The sequence below is a fragment of the Strix aluco genome, chromosome 4 (genome assembly GCF_031877795.1).
Source record: "Strix aluco isolate bStrAlu1 chromosome 4, bStrAlu1.hap1, whole genome shotgun sequence".
In the NCBI taxonomy this organism is placed as follows: Eukaryota; Metazoa; Chordata; class Aves; order Strigiformes; family Strigidae; genus Strix; species Strix aluco.
In genome coordinates, this window is record NC_133934.1 from 41236219 (window position 1) to 41258566 (window position 22348).

A 22348-nucleotide genomic window follows, 5' to 3' on the forward strand; every position below is an offset into this window, starting at 1 on the left:
GGACACACACTTTCAGACTGTAGATCAATCTTATTCCCTCCTGTAATCCCGCAGTAATTAATAACAATTGCAATTAACAGCTTCGATTTAATGTCTCAAACTCTTCTACACATGAAAATGTACTGATGATCTGCAGTTTGCAGATTTCAGTGTTACTTCCATATGCAGATCAACTCTCAAACATTTCTTTTCTCAAATGTGACCTTCCAGGTACCCCTCCCTGGGGTATCAGGGGGACCCTTTCCCCACCAGTCCCAAAACAGTTTGCAACCATTCAGTCTCTTCACGAGTCAGCCTCTTCCTCAATACTGATTCCAGCATCATTTCTGTTAAAAACAGCAGGCTGGTGACTCCAAAGACAGTACAACCAGTTCCATTCAGCTATTTCAGTTAAGAAAAAAATCAGTCTGTTAACAGACCTGTCCTAAAATATATATATTTTTTATATATATAATGCACATATATATATCTAACAAATATCAGTACTTTTTCTGATATATCTCATGTATATTGTGGATGCAGTCAGAAGTGTCTTCACAACTGGTGTATAATATTCTTGATATGCAGGTGCATATCTGAATTTACCAGGAACGAAGCAGTTGAAAAGGGCCTGTTTAGTGTTGTCATCACTATCTCGTGTCATGCATACACTTCTAATCTGATGTTGCAACTGCAGAAGAGCAATGGACTCTCATCTTACTCCAGGCCATCGCAACTGTTACTGCAGAAAGTCTTAAGAAAAATAGCTATCACCTTCATCTACTGTCATTATTACCTACAATCTCAATTTTTCAACTACCAGAATTAGTGTTTAAAAAATGCAGTTTTATGCAAAATACAAAGCTGATCAGAAAAAAAAAAAAAAAGTAAAGCTAATTTATTTTATTTAAAAAAACGTGTAACTTTTTGAGGTGTGGAAGTGAAAATATTTAAGGTGATTGCTTCAAACATTTAAAAGCACATCTTCTTACTCAAGTTCTCAAATTCCCACTTTTAAAATGAAAGTGTGCACTTCATTTACAAGTTCACTTCTAAGGTTTAGTTATGGAAATGTTATTGGATTATGTGCTGCACAGGCAAATATAGACTTTTTAAAAGGAAATTTTGCCCCAAGAGATCCCATTGGTGACCTTCAGTCCTTCTAATGGAGCACAGCGGCTGGTGTTCAGTAGTTAGCAGCATTAATCAAGAGTCTACGTCCCACAGTTTAAATCAGTGAACGGGTAAGGTAAACAACTATAAATCCTTATGTCTTAGAGAGAAATCCTGCATTAGTCTATCATATGAGAGGGTAAAAAAAAAGGTGAAGAGAGTCTTTTCTGGCCCTGTTGTCAATATGGAAAGTTTCCACACTAGTCCTAGTACCAGGTGAGAGGGTGGTTGAAGCACTGGCTGGTGTGGGGGAGAATTAGCTCTTCAGACAGCTGAAAATGGCAGGGTCAGCAGTTTGCTTGCAGGAGAAATGTCATGCCTCAGGAACAAGTCAAGGGGAAAATGACTACTTGTAGGCAAGTATAGTGTCAGTCCGGCTATTCAAAATACCTAGGTTCCCTTCCTATTTTTCTGAGTCCAGTCAGATGGACCTTGAGTCCCCTCAAGTGGTCTCAGGTGTTGTTTACCGCTTTGTGCAGTGCAATGGCAAATCTGGTCACTGGACACTGCAGGAGGTTTCCCAAAGGCTCATGCAAGGACAGGAGTGTTTTTTACTGCCTATGACCCTCTACTGAGGCATTTCTCAGAGAAACCTGCTGCAGTGATCTGATCTGCTTCCTCACCTTCTGGGATGGGACCACTGTGATTTCTCCTGTTGCATCTGCTCTACTGGAATATAGAGAAAGAGGGATGGAAATTTTAGAATAAGCATGGAAGCCATTTTCATGGCTGGATGCTCATGTATCAGATTCCTACATTCCTGCTTTTGAAAACTTTGGAAATGTGTTCTGTGGGTGTTGGCATGAAATGGATGGGGACCTGTTACCCAAAGGAGCATACAAGGAGCCAGGGCTCCTGAAGAACTGTCCTGGTACTAGACCAAGAAGAGCTGAGAGGATGGTGCAGAATGATGTGAGCTGGTTTGTACAGCCAGCATAGATATCCAGAAGCAGCGTGTCTCTCTTTGCCTGAGCCAACAACCCTGCCAAACAGCTCGTGAGCCCTGGGGTGGAAATAGTACATTTTATTATTGAGGCAGTGCTTATCAGTTTGGCTACCTTGCAAATTGTGGCTAGGCTGCTTTTAGAATGTCACTATGTGCCATAGAAAGAAAAGGAGTAACACACATACAAAATTGCACAATTATATGCTGAGCTTTATTTATTTTCCTCCCTGAAGCTCAGCTCAGGGTATACAAATTTAGGAATATTCCTTTGGTGGTGAGATGACATTTGGACAAAACAGGGCACAGCTGAAACCATTTAAAGAACTGGGTTTCTTTGTGTGTGTATGTTGTGGGTTTTTTTTAAGAAAACAGCATGAGTAGTGCCTTACTGCCAAAAACTAGATAGTTCATTGTTACGAATTCATAAACACCAATAAAGTTAATCTATATTCTAAAGAGCCTCAGGTTTCAGTTCTATTTCACTTAAAAATGGCTAATATGAGATACATACACCCTTTCAAAGTAGTGCCTATGTGCCAAAGCTCTGCCTTGAACTAGACTTACTGAGTACAGCTCACCACCCATTTCAGAGAGAATCCAAAGCTCAACCATAGTTCAAAGTGTTCAAATATTTTAGCTACCCTGAAGGTGGCTATTCTTTTTCCTGGCATAGATTGACCTTGCCATTTACGCTGACATGACGTGGACCCTGGCATGGAAGTGAGGACAAGAATGAACTGCTGAACTTTTCTTTTCATGCAATGAAGTATCAGAATACATTGCATTATCAGAGATGCTCCAGAATGCAGACTGTAGGTAAATCAGCGTTTCTCATCTTTCTGAAGTCAGAAGACCTCTTGATTTGATACAACACTTACTACCTAAATACTCAAGGGCTGATTCCTAGGATGATTACATAAGGATTTACAAAACCACTAAATTTTGCGTGATTTGTTTATGACTGCTGAAACATGCTTATGGGAACATAGGCATTGTGCATTAAGCACAATAAAAGCTTTAAGATTTATGAATTACAGTTCTGGACTCATTTAATTCTGCTTTCAACTTGTGTCCATATTACTTAAATTCCATAACTGTGTACTTTCTGATTGTGAAGATTCCTGTGTACCTGAAAAATCACAACTAAACCCTGAGCCCACCTAGGACCCAGAAAGTATATATTTCTCCGCAGAAACTCCCTGAGGTGCCTCATCCAAAAGACATCTTCTCACAATACCTTCTGGTAATACCTTCTGGATCAAGTTCCTTATCAACTGCAATTATGTTTACTCTAATTTAAAAAGAGCTGCACACAGTTGTGTTACTGTTGCTCAGCTTAATCAGTCACTGAGGAAATGGAAGATAGAGACCCAGTGCCTTTTAAAACTTGAGAGGGCTAGAATTTTTTTTTTTTTTTTTAAGGAGAAACCACAATTTCTGTATTTAAAAGAAATTTAAGAAATTAAGGAGAAGTCAAAGGATGCATGGAGTTACCTTGTCTCTCTATGAGGTATTTTGGCTTACAAATCACTAAAAATGAAGCAATTTTGTCCATCCCGAAGCAAGGCAAGTGGAAATAGGTGGAGTTAAGCACACAGCCCTACCCTCTATGTTTCTGCTGGCCAGCGGGTGTTTTTTGATCATCTAACTGCATCCCTGCACTGGACCCTTGCTCTCTGCTCCAAGGGGCAGGCACCGAAATTTCTTAGCCAAACCAAGACCCAAGCGAATAGCTGCTCATTACCTGACATCTTGCTGAGAAACCCAGAGGCAGTTATTATGTGTTGCAGTGTGCGAATTGAAAAAAACAGAGCGTTACAAAGCCGGGCTGTGTACACCAGAGGAGGATTGAGGCGCCCCGTGAGCAGTGTGGAGCTGTGCAAAGCTCAGGCAGCCCTGACAGCAGCTGGAGAAACAATCGCAGCCCTACTTTTGGAAAGAAAAGGCAGAGTGCCAGATGGCAGCTGACCAGAAGAGCCGAGGTCTAAACAAAAGGCCTGGAAAAAAAAAAAAAAAAAAAAAAAGAAAAAGAAAAAAGAAGGAAAAAAAAAATTCGCAAACCCTAAACAGGGAACTAGCCTTTTGGGGCAACACAGATTTCATTGAGAGGTATTTAAAAAAAAAAAAAAAAAAAAAGATGTCCATGCTGTCTGTTGCTTTTCCAAAGGGCACATTTCCTCAGATACCTGCACCAAAAATATCACAAAATGTTACCTAGCTTATTCGTAAGTCAGAAAGCCACTAAGGAAAAAAAAAAAAAAAAAGCTTTCTTCAAGGGGAGTTTGATGTGCTGTTTAGCTTGCTCTGTCATTTTTCTTGTCTCTCTTCATAATCCCTATGTAACCCAGAAACGGCCAGTAAAAAAGGGAGACCCTCTGCTTGTTTAATTACTTCCTGAAAATTTGACAGCTACTACTTCGGTCTCATTGGATAATCTACTTTTAAATTGCCTGGTCTTTCAAAGACAGCATAATTATTTGAGTACACTTACTTCCCTAGCTATACATCATGCCTATCAAAATTAAATGCTTCCAACATACCATTGCAGCATTTTAACATTTCACTTCTGTAATACATTTAACAGTAAATTGATCCTATACTTCCTTTTTAACAAATTTTCATACCTTTAGCAGTAAAACGCAGTTAGAAGTTAGATCTTTTTTTCCCTGATGAGGGAATAAAGTTATTTAAAGAACGATAAAGAGACTTACAAAAATGCAAAGCTTGGCAGCAATATTTGTGATGTTTAAAAATGATTATTTCACTTATTTCTGCTTTTAAAAAAACTCCTATTTCATTATTACAACTAATTTCTGAACAAAATATGTAAGCATACACAACTTCATGAGTTTACAGTTTTCCCCTACATATAACCAAAGTAATAAATGTTATCTTGAAAGAATTCATGTGATTTTCCTCTGAAGTTTTGTGAAGACTTTTTTTCAAAACAATAAAATGATTTATAAAGATTAAGAATAAACAATTTAATGTATTCATTTAACATACCGTTTCACTGGCATTTTAACTGGTGAATATGTCAGTTTTTAGAAATATTGTTTTTCTGTAAACCACAAAATTATTTCTGCTTCTATATCATCAGAAAACCAAAAATGCTCTTAACAACACATAATGATTCATCATCAAAATATGCACTAAGCACATATTCAGGGCGCAGACGCTGCAATGGGTGTGCGTGTTTTTCAAAGCTGAAAGTCTACCTCACACAGTACTAGAATTTCTCCTGTAGAGAAACAGGAAGCTAAAAGCAGTCATGAACACAGACCTCTCTCCCAGATACTAGCATCGCTTTTGAGCGTTCCTCTCTCAGGATATGCTGAATTTGAGGTTGGGGTTTTTTTGTTGTTTGTAGTGAGACATGTCAATAAGTCACATTTTCAAAAGGGAGAGCAGTTTTATTTGCAGGAGTGCATGCAGACTCTCATGGCGGATCCTGTTGGTATATGCACCACATGTGTGTGTATGCATGCAAGCCAGAAGACTGTCTACAGCACATGTGCAGGTCAATCCAACATGAGCAAAACCAAAAGCAAAGGAGGTAAAGAAACGGCACGTAAGAAAAAAGGAAAAAAAGAACCCCCCCTTGGTTCTAAATCATCACAAAGACTGCAATATCCTGTTATCTATTGTAGAAACATCATATACAAAATAAAGAAACAAATGTTGCCCTTCTGTGAAGGGAGATAATAAAAGATTGATTCATTAAAAAGAAAAAAAAAAAACAGAGAAGAAATATGTTGTTTTAATCTATACTCAAGCACAGGCTGACATAAGTTTTAAGCAGTCCAAATTTCTTCATATTGGCTGTTCCTGTCGTCTTATGGAGCAAACAGTATAGACACGAGATGAAAGACAAGTAAAAGCCATTGGATGTCTGGTTGCCACAAACCTGTTTCTAAACCACTCTATTGACCTAGTGGAGGTGAACTTTGTACGCTGATCTTCGTATATTTTTTCCTACTACGGAGCTAAAAAAGACTAAAAAGCACGAACTGAATATGTTTTTAGGGAGCCAGTAACAAATGCATTTTACCCTAGAGAGAGGATACTGCCCACCAAGGATTAGTGTTGATTTTAAATACCTATCCAGAATGCCTTCTTAATTCCATTATTATGGTTACCTAATGGTAATTAGGTAGATATAAGGAAAGAAAAAGTGTCAAGTTATAACATTAAATGATGAGAAAATAGTGACACCACTTCAGACACCAACATTTTTTAATTTAATGTCGAAGAAATAAAATCAATTACCTGCCTGTTTCTAAAATTCTGTTTTCTGATTTCATTGATTTACCAAGTTTTGTCCTCTCTCATACTCTAAACACACTTACATGTTCAGAAAATATTCAGAAATGGCAAATATTATCAGAACTTCTGAAACTTTTGCAGAAATAACATATAAAATAATAAATAGTATACATAAATAAATCCTACCCCTCGCCATACTACAGGATCAAGACAAAGCAATGGGTGCAAAGTGAAAACTGATACACAAGAAAATATTTAGGCACAATCTACAGAACTCGCAAGAATAAGTTTGACTCTGGGAATATTTGCAAGATCTGGAAAGAGTGACAGTAATCAACTATGCATAGATTAAGAAATTTTACAGGTTAAGGCTGCTGAACAAAAGCATTAGAGGTATACGCCTACAGCTGGACGCTAAGCATCTTATTTAGCCCCCTAATGAAGTCTGTCCAGCAATTCCCACTAATGCTAGTGGAAAGTGTCCTGTACTTCTGAAAATTGTGATACTTATTAAGCTGCCTAAATAAGGTGTCTGGTTAGTCAGAAGGCATATTAAAGGGAGGGAATAGCTCTCCATATCCTGACATCTGCACACACACCTTCAGTGTACTTGGTCCACTACCACACATAGTTGGTGCTATTTTTATTGTGGGTAGCACAGGAACACTTTTTACTCTTGCATAGTATTCAATGACACACACAGCTTCTCTCAGTTTCCAAGCTTTTTATTTTATCAGTGGCTTAGAGACAGTGCATGTGTAGACTAACCTAAACTGTTATGTAAAAAAACCAAACAAAACCAGGATAGGTTATTTGAATTTAGTTGATTTTGATTGTAGTTAGTTGATTTTGATTAATCATCATCAGATTTGGTAAATGAAGACATCTCAAATTTCTGTACAAAGGAAATCTAAATATTTTTATTCAGAAAAGTATTCCATAATAGTTTTTACTGAGTATCCCACGCTTGTTTAATATTAAGGTCAGAATACTCACAATAGAATTATATCACTGTTCTGAATGGAGTCATGCTCATACAGTGATTTATAAAAATGGATTAGATCTTAAAAATCAATCATTCTAAATGAAACAATTCCAGGTGACATCCCACCTGGAATTAATATCTAATTAAGTACAACAATCTCAAAAGGGAAAAAATAACTTCTTTAGTAACTTATACACATGCAGCTTGCATATCCAACATTTCATTATATAGAAACGGTTATATAGTAGCTGCCACCCAAAATCTAAACTTTTGTTTCAGTCTTAGTTTTCAAATTCATGTTACACTGAGTGTCCATTTAAACTAATAATTAACTAATCCTAAACTTCTGATCCATTTTAAAAAGCTTGCACTAAAATCAATTTTCACATAGAAGTTTGACCCAGAAGTTCTTGAAAACACCTGAAAAAGAAGTTGTTCTAATAGTGGTTTACAGTATTTAAAAAATAAAAAAAAATCAACATTTACTTTCTCTCTCCTGGTTTTGTATGTTCTCGATTTGTTCTTGAAGTGTTAGGATGTTATTTCCTATCCACTCCTTAAACCACATTCCTGTAACGAAGCATTGCAGAGCTGCTACACAACTGTGTTCTCGACATACAAATAGTCTGAAATTTGTCCTTGTTACATGCATACTCCTTGGGGCAAGGCCTGGGGGCAATTCTCACTTTAGTGAAATCTGTTTCCCACTTGATCATGATGGAGCCAGCATTTTATAAAGCAAATACATTTGTAAGAGATATAATGTTCCTGCAGAGGTAGAGTGCCGTGAAAGTAGAAACAACTCAGCTACTGTAGTCAGACAAGTATTTCCTTATCCTTAGAAAAACAAAATAAAATAAAATAAATTTATAAGTAAAGGTAATAAACTCTTTCTAATAATGGGTGATTTTTTGACAGTCTGCAATAAAAAAGCCCATTGGGCCAGAGATTCCTCTTCCCCTTAACAGATTTCATTTTACTTATTTATTTTTTACTTTGAAGAAGGCTAAGAATTATTTCTTTAAACAACTGGCTGAAGATTAAAATTAACACTGTACATTTCAATTATTATCAATTCATCAGGGAATCAAAAGAGTTGGTATCTTTTTAATTAAAATATTTTTATCAGATAACCTAAGCCTCTAAAGCCATATATTTGATTTTAATTAAAAAAAAATTCTGGTTGTGATCATTGTTCAGAATTAATATACCAAATAAAATATGGGAAGAAAGGAGGTAAGGGGAGGTTATATAGTGTTACCTGATAAAAGGAGACAGTAATATTTAAAATGAGGTAAGTGTTACACCGATTTATGATGTATTTTATCTTCTAGAGAAACCCTAGTTTATCGTAGTGTCGTTCAGTTTGAAACGTCAGCTGTATATCTTTCTGCTTTTGAATGTAACTCTAGGTTGAAAGGAAAAGGTTTGCAGTCATGTGATGTATAAGCAGATCAAAAGCTTGGCATTTTTTCTGGGATAATTCACTTCTATATTGAAACATTTTTGTTGTCATAAATACATAAATATTATAAATATCTTATAAATATCTTGAAAGAATATTAATTAATAGCACTTAACATGCCTCTCATCTTCATGGTGCTGTACAAACACCTATTAATCAGAAAGGATGAAAATGTTCCGTTTGTTTTAGTCCCCACTCAAATTATCCTGTAAACATTCTCATCCCTAACGCACTAGCACCAGGATTTGTATTTTTTAATTCATTTTGAAAACAAAACAAAATATATTCATTCATAGTTGGCTTTCATTTGTATCCATAACATATTTGTATCAGGAGTCTTGCCACTATAAAAGTGATCTAGTTTGTAAGAAAACAGAAATGCTTGCATGATTACCTAAATATATAGTGCCCACATAGCACCATATTGGTAATGGACTTATTCTCAGTATATAGTCACAAAAATCGTAAATCAGACTCTGACTCTGTTGTGTATGTGTTTAAATCAGCACAATCTTCCTAGTTGTTCTTGTGCTCAAAAAAAACTTTTAAAAAAAGTATATCCAGAGCAAAATTAAAAAGGTCCCAATCCTAAAACTGCTTTGCAGGGCAAAGCAAATCAGCTCTAAATCACACACCTAGTCTAATCACTCAAAAGTAACCTACCAGTCAAGTGCCAAACCAACCCCTGTGTTGCAGTAAGCACACACAGCATGCTAAGCAGAGGTGGCACTTTGCTTCAGCTGCATATTGTGCACGAGATAAAAATGCTCTGGCTTCTAAGGACGGTATTGAATGTTGTATTTATTATTTTTTAAAAAGCTAAAATTATAAGGCAGCCAGGATCTAAGAGTTGCTGTGTCTGAAGGAGAAAAGATGGCACCAATCTGCAGATGAGGAGGATTTCATTTCTTTCAATGTAGCAGTTCCTACTTCCCACTGATTTCCAAATACCAAAGAAGCAACAAAATGTCACTTCTCAGTGACCGATCTCTAAATATGCTGTTGGTTCCCAGCTCCTAGGATTATACCTGTGGACCATTTATCATTCAAAATCACAAAAATCATGGATTGCTGGTCCCAGTGCTTGAGGGCATTTATACATCCCATTTCTGTAAGTGCACCCATATATCCAATGCAGAATATATTTCTAATTTTGATTTCATAGATTTAATAGTATATACAGACTTTTAAGAAATTCTCTGAAGGAAAAAAGTTATGGTCTTCATTTGTACTCTCAGTGGGTTATTTTGCTCTGTGTAAGCTAAGACAATTCCCCTAAGCACCATTGTTTATTTCCATTTACAGCAACTTGTAGGATAATGTATAGTTGTTGTCTAAGGATTATAGTTGCCTGACATAATTGTCAGCACACTTTATTAAAAGAGTACCAGCCTGAAGTCCTATGACCTTCCATTTTTCATCTTTAGGAAACAACTTTTGGTCAGGGCCACAGTAGATTTATTCATGATACCATTCATTTTTTATATCTCATAGCTTGTTCCCAGAGTAAATGGGATAATAGCTATTGTAATCTATAAACCATTAACATATTTGCCTCATGAGACTTTGGTGTCTGGGCTGTATACTTTAGTGCTAACATATCGGATGTAAGTAAAAGGAAAGAAATCACGACTAAACTAGAAGGATTAATTTTTATTATTATTACTCTTTTTTAAAAAAACAAAAAAAGCCAAATTTTTCCAATTAAGGAAAAGAAGAAAATTGTATAAGTCTTCCAGGGACCTCAGTTTACAATTTAAGCTCATTATGGCAGCTAAGGAATTAATGGCTGTTGAGCACTCATGTGTTCTGGGGGTTTAAATGAGCATAATTTAGACATGTACAATAGCAGGATTTCATTTATGCATATGCAATCACTTAGCTTCTCATCACATCAACCTGTTGGATCCATTGGGCCCATTCCAAATCAGACGAATGCAAAAGGAGAGTCTCCTATTGACTTGAGGTGCTTTGGATTTGGCCCACTGAAGAAAGCAGCTCTTGAAGACATTTTCAGACCTTGTCTTGGCCAGACTCCTAGACACATCAAGAGTTTGGAACAAATTTAGAAGTGCCACTTGGGGCTTTAATTTTTGTCTTTTAGTCTTCCACTGAATGTTTCTCAGATTATAATCTAAATCATTTATGCACACATCCAGACAGATGTACATACATGGATGCACACAAAGATGTAGAGCATGAAGTCTTATTTAGGAAATTAAGTGTATGCTTTCCTGAACCCTTTCCATGATTCTGAAAAGGAAACGAAAAAAAGAATTACTATATTTCAAGTCTTCTCAGCACAAGAGATTCTTGAAAGACCCAAACCAGAGCAGTGACCAAGTTCATTACTGAACTGACAATGAAACAGAAACGTGTAGTATCCCTTGATTTTTCCTTCAGTGGTTCCCTGTTAGAGGAACATCTGTTTGTCTGCTGTTTGCTAAGTTTCCATCAAGCAAGGAAATACATAGAACTTTGAAATATTCGATGTTGCACAGGAAACAAGTTACAGTTTATTAAAAATACTAAGAAAACAAAGCAATTATAAGTATTTGTACAGGAGCCCAATTACTGTATCTTTCTCTTTCTTTTTCAGAGAGAAACATTATGCTTTTCTGAAACATTGGGCTAACCTGATAAAGAAAGAGAACAAGTACATAATCAGCGTCTCACTTTTGCCTTGTTCACTGTCTTAGCAAGCTGACTCTGAAGTTTTGGCAGCTGAGGTATATGGGGAGGAAGTTTGCAGACGAACCCCTCTTCTGCCAAAAGGAGTTGGGTGGAAGACAAACATGCAGGCCAAATTGCTGCTTCATAATTGGTCAGGGTCTACAAATTATAAGGCACTCCAACATGCACAGAACCGTCAAAAGACACCACGGATCACTGGGGAACAGGAGAATTTACCCCTGTACAATTCTGAAAGAAGAGTTTTGATCGCACTCTTTTGCATTTTGCCATAGCACGCTCTTTCTGTCATCAGTTTTTGCTCTTTATTTATTCATTCATACCACTCCCAAACCAAACAAAGCACAAGCCTCAGACATCTAGCACTATGGTAGCTGTTGTCAGCCCAACACTTTATCACCTGTGTTTTACAAAAGGTGAACCTGGGAGCACAGAGAGCCTGCCATTTACCACAGTCAAACAAGCAAGTAGGAGACCTAAAAATAGAACTTCTCAAGACTCCTTTAATCAGCTGCCAGGGCTCTAGGTACATATCTATATTTTTCCAGTCACATACTGTGTCCTCAGAATCTGAGGGTAGAAAAGAGCCTTCTTCATTTAAAACCATTTCAATTCCAAGAAAGAAAAATTTTGACTTGTTTTCTATGCTTCACTTGACATACTGCCTCCAGGGCAATGTTCAAAATGACCTTACATAACAGTTTACATTCATAATCCATCACTGCAGAGGGAAATCAAAACAACAGACTCTTTCCCGCTTCGTTCTGAAGGGCTGCTCTTGTTCTATGTTGTATCCTCAGGAAAGAACCAGTGATGAAGCCAGAACTAGAACTACAAAAACCACAAAACATACCCCAAAAAAACCCCAACCTTGGCAATGTGCATTTGCAAATTAGTTGCAAGAATCAAGTGGCTTAAAAATTAGTAAAACAACTTTTCTTCAAAGCTCAAACGCCTTTTTAATGTCTGGTTATCAGGTGACAAAGCCCGCTGAAGTATCTCAAGTATCACACTTAGAACAAATTAAATATTAATACATGCAAAAATTATGCCCTTTTACATGTAAAAGTACGTTTTTTCAGTGAAGGCTGCATTTAATACAAATTTCTTTTCCCTTCCAACTTCTTTCTGCACCTAACAATATAGTATTCCAGGATCTTGCAAAATAATGTTATTACTTACCAGAACAGGAGAAATCTCACCCTCGTTTAACTTGAAGCTGACAATGAAAACCTCCCTCATTCTACTTGTCAGTCCAGAAAAAACCCATTTTTACTCACCTCACAAAGTGAGTGAATAAACAAATATGACACAGCAGGTTTAGCAAGAAGACATCAATGAATTAATAAAAACCTTGAATTCTGAAGTATTCTTACTATCACCAGATCTAAAAGAGTTTTGCTAAACAGCTCCCCTTCTTTGGTAAGAGAAACAAGGATGGAAGCTTTACAATAGCCTTCAGTGCTTCTTGATAAATAGTAAAAAAGCTCAGTGGAAATGTTCAACTTCTTTATGATTAAAAAACCAAACCTTTAATGTAGTTTTTGTTTACTGTGTCATAAGTGCAGTGTTGGAAGTTGTTGCCAAAGAATCATTGGAACAGGCATCACTAAAGCAGTGTCAGCCAGCCAGCTCTTTGAAAATGATTCAGTTCCTCTAGTCTTATGACTAAAATAATATCCAGTGGCTCCAGCTTGAAGCCTGGTTAATACATCTGTCCAGAACACATAATTACTCGGTCATAACATTCCCCCGGCCACCAGCCAACAAACCAATCAGCATTTCTTCCTAACTCACTAGAATTTTTGCTGTGTCAAACTGTTTGATCTCTAGGTAGTAAAAATGCAAAAAATGGAAGGACACTGCACTGGAAGGTTTTAATTTAACATAGTTTCTCATGGAAATTAAATCTGAGAAGAAACATATTTTTGTTGACATTGCTGAAGTTGAGATTTTCATTCTGCTTCGGGAATGATATTGATGTATCTATCTTGCAGATTTCTTCTTATCTGTTCACCAGCTAAGATTCTGCAGTGTAATCTCACTTTCATTAATTGCTTTCATAAGGAAACTCATGTTTATGAGGAAGTGAAATGATACCAGAAAGGTAAAAGACTGTTATGTGTGTAACTACCAAGGAATATGCTGCATACACTGTGTATGGAAATGAAACTGAAAGAGATGAAACACAGTCTGGATTTACAGATACTACTATCCACAGCCCTCTAGGCTTTATTTGTAAGAGTACATGTTTAATTTTCTAAAGCTAAATTCTGAAAACTCTGATCCAGATCCTAAAGCACTGGAATCAATAAAAGCTTTATATTGACTTGACTAGGACATAGGATCAAGAGAACTATAGCGTTGTACCTACTTCCCATATCATCTGCCAAAACTGCAGCTAGGAAAGCACTTCATGCACATTTCAGAGTAATTCAATCTTTTCTCTATACAGATATGGTATTTCTAAAATGACAAAAGAAATTGCCAAAATTTCTATAGTGAAGAACTTAGGCAACACCCTCAAAGGTACAACCTCAAAGAACTCACATTGTTTCCAAGATCATAGTATATATATTGCTCAAGTGCTGTAGTTTTACACAGTATCCTTTTTCACAGTGTCTATAGATCAGGAGACACAGTTAGCTCATGGCTGATAGAATTTAAAGACACTACAGGAATAAAAATAAAGAACAATGCGCCTCCCCTGTCCACACTGAATATACCATACTAGTCATTCTATATATCATACTATATTCTATACACCATACTATATTCTATATACCATTTTATATTCTGTACTAGTCATTCAATATACCATACTAGTCATTCATTCAAGCAAATAAGAAACAAACAATTAATTTCCCTAATTTCCTTCACAGGAGCAACACCAGATATAGTTCATTAGCTATGCGTATAGTGCATGGTTGAGGACAGTAAGGTACCCCTGTTCATCCTAAATGGAAGACTAGAAGGAAGAGGATGTAGCTCTCATCTGCATATGGGTTTTCTCTCCATAAGAAAAAGGACACAGAAGGAGGAGGGATTGGAAGGTTCCCTCTTTGAAATGGAGCTAGGATGTGGTTGGAGTTGGCTTTCAGAGAAACTTAGAAGCTTTCCTGATTTAGACTTTGCTGTTTATTCCTTATTAGCATCAAATCTCTCAGATTCAGCACCTACTCTGTGCAAAAGTGGAATTTAAGGGATCCAAACAGCATATTCTGAATTTTTGGCCTACTACAATAGAGGCATAGTTAAACATTTCAAAGGTCTATAGATTTGTTCTACAAGTGCTAATAATAGTATCATACATTTCAACATCAACAAAGATTTTATGCATTTAGGTGTTAGAGAATCTGACAGAACTGCAAAATGGTTCATTATAACCACAAAGGATGCCAAGGAATGATGGGGTTCTTATCATGTATACCAGCTTCTGCTTGAAAGTAGCCTTACTTCCCTGAAACTAAACATTCAAACTATTATACTTAAAAACTCTTGACAACACTGAGCAAAATGGTAAAACATTGTAGAACTTCTATGCCCCAGAGGATACTTAACAAATATTAAGGCTGATGGATTAAGTTTGGAAATGCCAGAATATTTCCTGAATTCATGCAACCTACTCACATCAGTTGCCTCTTCGTGCAAATGCACTTCTATCCAGCTTTAATTCTATGATCCTACATTAGATTTTCAACAGGACTTACATCTTATTTGATGAAATCATAATACTCCATTTTTTTTATGGCTTCTGCATTCATTGTATGCTTAAGTATTACACAGAGGCATGTTATCCAGGCCCTGCTTTGAATACAAAGCTATGAACTTCATGTTTTCATATTCACTTCCACCTTTCTCCCTCACACCCAGTTTAATGGAGTACTTTACAGATTTATTTTCACACTCCCTTACTATTTTAAGACCCATGAGATTACTGGTATTTTTATCCTCATACAGAAACCAAAAATTCGGATCAGGAGCAGTCATAAATTTGTGAGACCGTCTTAACATACATAGTATGGTGAAAAATTGGATTTTAAATACATATATATTCTGAAAATCAACACTGAACAATTTCAGCAGTATTCATGAGGGCTCAGTACCCCTGGAAAGCTGGCCACAGGTGTTTCAAATTAGTTAACATAAAAAATTATTAATATAAAGCAAATATGTGAATGAGAGCACTAGCATTTCCATACTTTGCTGTTTCCCTCATCTACAGGAGTGAAAACACCCAAAAAGGAGGATCTCAAGGCAGCATTCACTATGAGACCATTTTTTCCTGTCGCCCTATTGTTTCATATCTTTCCAGTATCTGTGATAGGTAAGGCACAATTCCTACAGACGGTTGCCTTACTTACAACAGCCTTGTCCACCTTGGAGTAGGGCCACAGCATAGTACTGCCACTGCAGTACAGAACCAGCTCTCTGGCTTCAGTTGTTATCACCCTCCCCTTTCTTGGTTTCTTTTCTTAATGCATCAAAAGAAAAAGGAAGAATCGTATCCTCCCTACTCCCTTGCTGTTTTGTTTTGGTTTTTTTTAAAAAAAAAAAAGACATATTTTATCTTTAGAGAAGCAAAGCCAAGTGCCCAGTCACTGGATTTGGTCAAACTAGCTCTGGGGATACAGTGATTAGTTTGAGGATTCCTACATGCTTTAGAGCAAAGGCATGTGAACATCAAGTTTCTTATTTGGAAATGTCTACAGGTTTCTGTGAAGGTATTCCCATGGCTGGGGTTTTAGCTTAAAAAATTGTCCCTCACAGTAATATAGTCACATGACATTTTATCTTTGGTACAAACTGCAGAAAGGCTGTATAGGTGTAGATATAGCTCAGCTTGACCAGTCTGTACATGAGTAACAGTGGGCTTATCATTGGCATTGTGCTCTCTCTGGTTGCTTAATTTTGCACATATAGTCTCAGACATTATTTTGGGCAAAAGAATTTTGTACACAAGACAGAGTAAAAAATAATTATTAAGTCTTGTTTACTGGCCCATACCTGAGTTATATGCAGTTACCTACATGTCCAGTAACAGTTCAAGTAAAAATACAGGACACATTTAAGTAGTGGCCCTACCCATCAGCCAAATTAATTTTGTGCAGCTACTGGTGTATATTCCAGAAAACCAAAGATGTCTTTTCTTGGGGCAGGACAAATTAGTATTTGCTTATCCTACAGACTTAGGGTACTTTCTCACTGAAGCTAATTACCTCAAATTGTCTGCAGTTCTTCAGTTTTAAAACAACACATAAACCTCCACTCAGACTGCTTGTTACAACAGCAAATGCTGTTTGTATTTTGTATTTTAATAATTTAACTTACAAGGATGGGAATCATGTGGTCAGATTTAAATATTTGCTATGTGTTCACAGTTACATTCACAGCAAAAACTGTCTAGGTTATCTTTTATACTTAATGAAAAAAATGAGCATTGTAGGGAATGATTTCAAACTGCTATGTCTCTATTGTCTAAAAAAGTAAGTTACAAACTATGCTCAGATAGAAGGATCTCAAATAAATAATCGACCTACAGTGTCTGCAGTTACTTTCACCAGCTAATCAGCAATGTACATACACGTATTGAATCTGAAAACAACACCAGCTCTGCATTTATAACAGAAAAAACAAAAGTAGGTTAAATGTTCTCCATTGAAACACATCAACTAAATTCTTTTACTGTTTGAACTTGATGCCTGGATGTTCTCACTAAGTCACTGTCTATGCTAATTTTCAATTACTTTGCATAAAGAATTGTTTGTATAGTAATAGCTAGCCAGAACTTCATAGCATAATGTGGACAATATGTTTACTGGATGGTTGTACCAGGTATTTAAGTAGAGCACTCTCAGTAGAAAAGCAAGTATTGCAACTCATTTAGGCCACGGAGAAAGAGCTATTTCAAAAACACACTTTCAGCCTGCCGCAAAAGCTGCACATAAATAAGGCTGTATTTCAGCAGGACCATGAGAACAGGTAGCTGCTGTATAAGCAATAACAATATTTCCAAGCCAATTCATACACAGACTGAAACTATCAACTTGTTACCTTTTTTAAGTGGATGTAAAAGCTGTGAAGCCTATCCATAGAAAGACCACAGTGACATTTGAAAAGAAAAGTTAAAACACTGGGCACTTGAGCAGAGTTGTCTGTTAATGTGGTTTAATTCTGAAATCAAATTGCAGCATGGAACTGACCAAAGAGGGTTACAATGAAGTTTGTTCCCAGGCTGGTTCTGCACGGGGGCATATCTGGGGACAGGCTTCTGTGCACACTTGGTTCAGAATAGCTAGGTGGATTTTTGGTTCCAATGAGCTTCTCTGTTCCTTCTTTTGGGTCACATATTAGATTCTGTTGAAAGTTAAACACTTTCCTCAAAATCTGGGAGGGTTTTTTTATTTTGTTCCTTTCTTAAATAAACCCTAAGTAATGCAATTTGAATTCTTGGGATCTATATGAAGAGGATATTATATGAACAGACACTACAGATCTCAGTTAAAAGCTAATATAAAGAATGATCCCTCACCTGTTTCTTACATTTGCAGGAGCTGCAGCATTCATCTCTTATATTCTGCTCCCTCTTACTTTCTCTCTTATATTCTGCTCCTTCTTACTTTCTAGGGAACCAGTACACTCGCCAACATTCCCCCGTCCATGCTCTTCCTCTCCCAAAGATCCATATTTCCAACCCAAAGAGCATATTCCCACAACCATTTCTCCCTGTGTCCACTGGCCCATAGCTTTCCCAGTCCTCATTCTTCTGCTTTGCTTTGCTAGCACTAGGAAAACACATACGTGGCAGTTCTCAATAAAATGTTATTAAAATATATATATATGAACTTTAAAAAAAAATCTGAAAAAGAGCAACACTTACCACTTTAACGTGTCATTTAAGGAAGGGAAAAAGCTAACAAGCTGTCCTAATTTAGTCCAAAAGCAAGGTTAGTACAGAAATGCAAGAAAACAATAAGTTACAGCTAATGTTACATAAAATTTTATGTACCACCTTAACAGTCCCTGTTCCAGTTCTCACATTTGTCCCCTAAATATGCCTTGGCCACAATCATTTATATAGATGATGGCTAGATACTAATTTTTTCCTGAAATCATTATTGTTCCTCTCTTAGTATCACAGAATTCTGTTAAAGCCCACCTTGCCAAAACACCACCTAACCACAGGCACTGAGGTATCTGTTACCCTCTCCACCAGCAGTGGGGAGAGACACCTAGAATCTGAATTCCCCTCTGGAATTGCCTTTCTATTGGTTGTAAGGCTCAAAGTTAACCTAACTAAAGTTAAGTTAAGGTAACATTATCTCAGCTAAGGTTACTTCAAATGAGGGACTTCATTTACATCCCTATGGGGCATTGGGGTGCATCCAGGCCAACGTCTCACAGGATGCTTTGTTAGGGCATGACAGCCACAGCAATCTCTGATGCATGGCACTCTCTTTCCTCTGCTGCCACTCTTTCCAAAGACAATATTTATCCTTCAACTCAGAAATGAAAATGAAAGCTAGTGTGTGACAGAATGTACAGTATGATGCAAAGCACTTCATGTCATAGCAAAAACAGCTTACAGACAGCATGCCAGTGATGATATCATTCATAGACAACAGTTAATTTGGAAACTGGAAGGCAGAAGCCAATATCTCTAGTGTTATGTGATTTTGTACTGAAAGGCCCTCACATAAATGCACACATGCACAGGAATGGAATTAAAAGCACTTAGTTTTGGGACTGAACACTAGAAAATGTATAGCTGGGAACAACTTCGCATTGGCCAGTAGATGAGATAATTGGCTTTATTCTTTAACTTGTTATTGAGTATATATTAACATTTCCTGATTTTTGCAGGCTTAAGCAGCAAGCTGGATACTAACAGAGTGTTTTTTTCCTCCCTGAACCATTTATCATGGTTTGCACTGGTAAAAAAAGAAAATCTTAAATTACTATTAAATACACCTTTGACTGAATCCAGGCTACAACGTAATGAGCAACTATGTATTCTGGATGAACTCTAAAGAGTTTCCTACAGTGATATATTCATCTCTTCACCAAGACAATCCACTGGACTTCAGGGAGTATATACATATATATTGCACTCTGTGTATATAGATGCTGTATATACTACTGTTTCCTTAAAATAACAAGCAGAGGCATGAAAAAAAATATAAAGAATAAAGATGAAAGACATAACTGCTTAGTTTGGAAATTAAACATAAATTGAGGTGGAAGAAATCCTTATTATTTACTTAGGGCCTGATCCAAAGCTCTTTCAAGTCAGTGGAAAGAATATCAACTGCACAAGGATTTAAACTGTGACACTACAGTTGGATGTTTTGGAAAATTGTCTGGGAAAGCCGCACCAAAAAAACCTACTTAGAAGTGGGGAGGAAAGGGGCTTCCTGGATTATTTTACATCATTTTTACCTGTGGGACAGTCTTGATCTCAGTTTACAAGGACATGCATTGCTTTATCACATCTGTGCAAGAATGAAGCTTGCTAAAATTTCGTGGCACTGGATCAAGTGTAAGAAAGGGCTAGAGCAGGAAATAAAATAACTTGGATAATATTTACATGAACGCTGTAACTAGGGGAGGACACCTGAAAGCAGCTCTGTCTGTGACCTCTGCTGAGGCAAGAGGCGTTGACAAGGGCCAGACTCCCTAAGCTTTAACAGCCCCATACTAGCTACTATGAAGAAAATTAACTCTATCACAGCCAAAACCAGCAGAGTATGTTTAGGAGCACTGCTGGTACACCACATACTTCTCCAGGCCCATGCTGCTGAAACCCATGTAAAGAAATTAACAATCCAAAGAAAAAACACTTCTCAAGATTTCCAGTGTTCTGTCCACTGTTGTCTAATATTTGCACTGAAACTAAACAGTGTATTCAAAGTATAGGAGAAGACCTCTGAGACAGTAAGTTTTTTCCTCCCTGTATGATGAAATTTGGGTTTTTGTCTTTTTGCTCTTATGGTTGGTTTTTGTGAGTTTTGAATTAAAGGATTCTCTCTACGAATGAGTCCATCCATTATTCTGGCCGGATATTAAGTTATCATTAAATTTAGCACACCACAAGACTGAAGTCCAAATACAGCACAGATACTATGTGACACCTACACAGAATCCTCCTATAGATATTTTAATATCTTGGAGGACATATAGCTTTCTATTTGGGATCCAGGAGAGACAAAATATGAGTTGAAAAGGTGCCACACACTTGAACACAAGTCTCCAAGAATGTACACAATGATAGGTTGAGTACAGTTTTTCATATGTGTTTTCCTATTCCATGTCTATAACAGTGTGAAAGTCAGTACTGAATGCTCCTAACAAAATGTCACTCAAAGCTTTCTTCTCTTTCATTATTATATTATTTGCTTCATGACTATTGCAGGCCTACAATCAAAATAAAACAACTTACAGTTTCATGAGACTTTGCATGCTGTGTAGCCTCAGTCCTGTATTTCTATCAACAGGAAGTATGATAAAAATAGCAGTTGAGAGACCATTGATTAAAGAAGTCTGGTTCGGTGTAATTGACAGAGAATTAAATAATTAATAAAATTTAATTTCTTGTATAAAATTATGATGCTGAACTTTTTCTGCCCCGTTTGGATTGTAAGTCATCCAAGGAAAGAATAAAAGAAGGAATTTAGTGTTTGCTTGTAAAATCACTGGAAACAGAAACCTGAGCCAGCTGAAGTCTTACAGTAAAAAAATTTCCTCACCACCATATTGCTACTGTTTAATTGTTTATTACTTTGAAAATGTAGTCCCAATAGTAACGTTTAAATCTGGTTCTAGGCCAACTAAGGCACACAAGGTAGAGTTGGAAAAGATCCAGTTAGTTTACAGCATCACATTTTGCAGTGTCAAAGCAGCAAGTGTTTACTTTAGCTAGAAAGACATCATAGTATCTTGTTTAAATTAAATGCTGAAAATATAAACAGACTGAGATAATTATTTTTTTTATGTTTAGACTCATCATAGTGGAAACAGCTTGCAATATATGGATAAAACTAAACAGATACACTGATATTATTCTGGGAAACCTAACTCTTACCTTCTCAAGAGCCTGTGTCCGTCCTGGCAAGCCAGTGGAGAAGTTCAGCTGCTTAAACTTCAGTGACCAAGTTTAAAGAAAAACTTCCAAGAAAATAAGTCAGCAATGCAAAGCAGGTGTGGGGAAACTTCAGCTTTCACATAAAGAGTAATTTTCACAGGAAATGTAGGCTGTTTGACTGCCAGTTCTATTTACGGCATCTTCAGGTTTCACCCCTCTCCATTTGTACTAGAAGTACCCAGAGTATTTGGATGCCCAAATCAACTCCATACTTTTATAGAATGTTGTAAAGCAGTCTCCTAGGAGACAGTTATGACATTTCTCTCAGCTCTTGATCTCATAAATCTAGTTACAAAGAGATATGATGTTCACTGCTTCTGGTAGCAATTTCTTCCCCAAAATGCTGATATTACCACCTCTACCATTTTCACTACATTGCATCAGAGCATGGCAGAGCTTGTACTCTATATGCAGAAAGCAACCTATTCTTTGAACATCCATTTTGCTTCCAAGTTGAATATTTTAAGGAGTTCTTCATGTAACATCATGTTCTGCAGTGTATTTCATTCAACATATATTCTGGCACACGTTCCTCAGTACTTTTCACTGAGCTATGGCTTCAGTTATTCTCAAGGAGCTCTTTACTCTTCTTGTCCTCCCTAGAATAAATCCCAACATAATACCAAAATAAACCCACGACCACTCTACAACATTATTGCCCTTTTCCCTGAGCCATTATCACACAGCTGAGATGTTTGTTGA